Genomic DNA, 3,322 nt, shown 5'->3' with positions numbered 1-3,322 from the left:
AGAGCAGCAAGATCAGAGACAGACCCCAGGGGCTCCAGCCACTCAGGGCCCGCCGGACGGAGCTCAAGCCCCCGGCCCGGTCCTGGTCCCAGCCACATTTCCAGCTTCCGAACCCTCGACTAGGCCCGGGGAGAGCCTCCCTGGGGCCCCAATGGACGCCCTGTCCCCAGCTCCTGGACCCTCGGCTGGCTTGCAGGACAGGGGGCTCCCACACCCCAGGACCCGCTGGACGGAGCTCAAGCCCCTGGCCCAGTCCCAGTCCTAGCTTCCGAACCCTAGGCCAGGCATGTGGAGAGCCTCCCCAGGCCCCAATGGACCCCCCTGTCCCAAGCAACCAGACCCTCGGCTGGCTTGCAGTACGGGGGGCTCCAGCACCTCAGACCCACCGGACAGAGTTCAAGCCCAGGACCCGGTCTCAGTTCCAGCTTCTGAACCCTAGTCCAAGCATGGGAGAGCCTCCCTGGACTGATGGATCCACGTCCCCAGCACCCCGACCCTCTGCTGGCTTGCAGGACAGGGGGCTCCTGCGGGCCTGCAGGGCCTAGGGCCCTGTTCCTGCTGCTGACCCCAGCCAAGCACGGTGAACCTGCACGGGCCAGGTGGGCTCACCCCAGTGCCTGCCGGGACCCAGGCCCAGGACCTGGCTACACTGGGGCAGCATCCCCTATCCCGGTGGTCTGGCAGACCCAGGCCTGCTGACTCCCTGTCCCCACCCCGCCTTGTCCTCTCTCCTCCAAGGCTCGGTAACACTCACCGGGGTCCACGCCTGTTGTGTTTCCAGCCAAGCAGCCCAATCTCGCCTTGCCCGTGGAGCTCAATTCCCCCTGCCCGCACTGGAGACCGGGCCCTGTCGGAGCTCTGACCCAAGGGCCTCCCTCCCAGCCGGAGAAGAGGGCTGATTCATGGGCCTGCCGCTTCCCATCTGCCAGGCCTTGCTTGCCCACACGAGGAGGGGAAGCCCTGTGCATTGCCTGCCGACCACACCTCCTGGGCGGCACGGGACATCCACAAGTCGCTGCCATCTCAGACCGGGCCCAGGTGTCCTCTGCTGAGGGCTTCTCTGAGCTCTCCAGGGCCTCCTGCTCCCTCACCCCTGGACCCTGGGCTCATGGTGCTGACTCCGGCGGGTGCGCCTTCCACCTTGCCGGACCCCCTGGGGGCAGGAACCAAGGAGGGTTAATCCAATATGGAGTTAGCCTGGCCGGACGGCCGGCAGGCCAGTGGGCCAGCCATCTAGTCACCCAGCCTGCAGGGCCATCTGGTCACCCGGCCCAAAGGGCCATCTGGTCACCCAGCCAGGTGACCAGATGGCCTGGGATAACCCAGCGCCCAGATAGCCTGGGATGACTGGACCCAGTCGCCCTTGCAGTCTGACGATGGCGAGGGAAGTCAGGACCTCTGAGGCTGCTGTTCAGGGATGCTCCTTCAACGGGGCTGCTCGCCTCCCCGCTCAACTTGCGTGGGAGCAGTGGGAAGGGGGGCCCAGCCGGCCCAGGCCATCTGGTCACCCTGCTGATCCGCAAGGGATGATTGACCGTTGCCTGCACCCCGGTGTGGCAGGGACGGGAGGGGGAGGCCCCCGTGCCGGAGAGCACGTGGTAGAGGTGGCCTCCCGTGAGCACGCGTTACCCCCTCTGTGTCCATCCCGCTGGCCCGGCGGAAGTGGGACCCACCCCCAGGTGTGGTGGAAGAGGTCATCCGCGGGACCCCACAGATGGAGAGACAAAAGCTTGGCTCACAAGATGTCTTTCAATTGATCGCAGTGAGGTAGTTGCTCTGAATCTGGTCATCTATGAATTAGCACAGGGTGCCCCCCAAACATGAGGGCGATGGAGGCAGCCCCCTTCCGACCGCGCTCCAGTCCCTAAGCAAGTGGCTCTATGCACCGACCCCCCGAAAGAGGCCGGCTATCCCGGGCCATCCGAGGCTCCACGGCACTGCGGTATCATTACTGTTTAAGGGGGATTCTGACTTAGATGCGTTCAGTGCTAATCCCTAGATAGTAGCTCCACCCAATTGGCTGCTCAGCCAAGCACATACACCAAAAGTCTAAATCTGCGGTTCCTCTTGTACTGAGCAGGATTACTATTGCAGCAACACATCATCAGTAGGGTAAAACTAACCTGTCTCATGACGGTCCAATCCCAGCTCACGTTCCCTATTAGTGGGTGAACAATCCAACGATTGGTGAATTCTGTTTCGCAATGATAGGAAGGGCCGACATCGAAGGATGAAAATGCGACATCGCTATGAATGCTTGGCTGCCAAAAGCCAGTTATCCCGGTGGTAACTTTTCTGACACCTCCTGCTTGAAGCCGAAAAAGTCCGAAGGATCGGCGGGCCCCACTTTCACGGTCTGTATTCAAACGGAAAATTGAGATCAAGCAAGCTTTTGCCCTTCTGCTCCGCAGGAGGTTTCTGTCCTCCCTGACCTCACCTTAGGACACCTGCGGTATCATTTGACAGGTGTACCCCCCAGTCAAACTCCCCACCTGCCACTGTCCCCAGAGCGTGTTGCGCCCACTGAGTGCTTGAAGTCAGAAGCGAGAGCCCCATGGGGCTTGCCCCCCGCCTCACTGGAAAAGTGAAAAAACAACAAGAGTAGTGGTATTTCACCGGGGGCCTAAGGGCCTCACACTTATCCTACACCTCTCATGTCTCTTCACAGTGCCAGACTAGAGTCAAGCTCAAAAGTGCCTTCTTTTCCTGCTGATTCTGCCAAGCCCGTTCCCTTGGCTGTGGTCTCGCTAGATAGTAGGTAGGGACAGTGTGAATCTCGTTCATCCATTCATGCATGTCACTAATTAGATGAGGAGGCATTTGGCTATTTCTGTACCACCACGTGGTGCCTCATTCTGGGTTACTATGCTGCCTATCAGCGTCAAATCGGTTTTGCTTCCAACAATACAACATTTGTTCGCTCTGGAGTACAGCCACACTGAACGCTGTTCTCACTGGAACTGGGATCAGGTATAGGCCAGAGATAGTACACCCTGCAGTACTATTCCAACAATTTAAAATTGTCTATGAACAGTACTGAGAAATTAAAGTATGATTATCAGGACATCAATAATCAATATGCGATATGTAGCGATTATGTGTATGTAATTATTTGAGACCAATTCGTCATTCAAAACATTTCAATAATCATGATGCACACATCTGTATCTAAATTGTTATAAGCACACATCTATAAAAATACACATCTATAAATTGCAAATCTAACTAGAAAATGCAAATCTATAAAAATTCGAGAAAATTCACATCTATAAAATTCACATCTATACTCATTCTTGTGTCAACTATAAACTATTATGTAACT

General features: G+C 57.0%; 1 pseudogene; it reads right to left on the bottom strand.

Moving 5' to 3' along the window:
* Positions 1 to 1,939: 1,939 nt before the first annotated feature.
* On the bottom strand, positions 1,940 to 2,718 carry LOC146805287 (28S ribosomal RNA; annotated as a pseudogene; the record flags this gene model as incomplete).
* Positions 2,719 to 3,322: the final 604 nt, after the last annotated feature.

Source organism: Triturus cristatus, chromosome 8 (genome assembly GCF_964204655.1).
Source record: "Triturus cristatus chromosome 8, aTriCri1.1, whole genome shotgun sequence".
NCBI classification, from domain to species: domain Eukaryota; kingdom Metazoa; phylum Chordata; class Amphibia; order Caudata; family Salamandridae; genus Triturus; species Triturus cristatus.
Note: the sequence above shows the minus strand (reverse complement) of the source record. Positions and strands in the feature narration are given on the sequence as shown.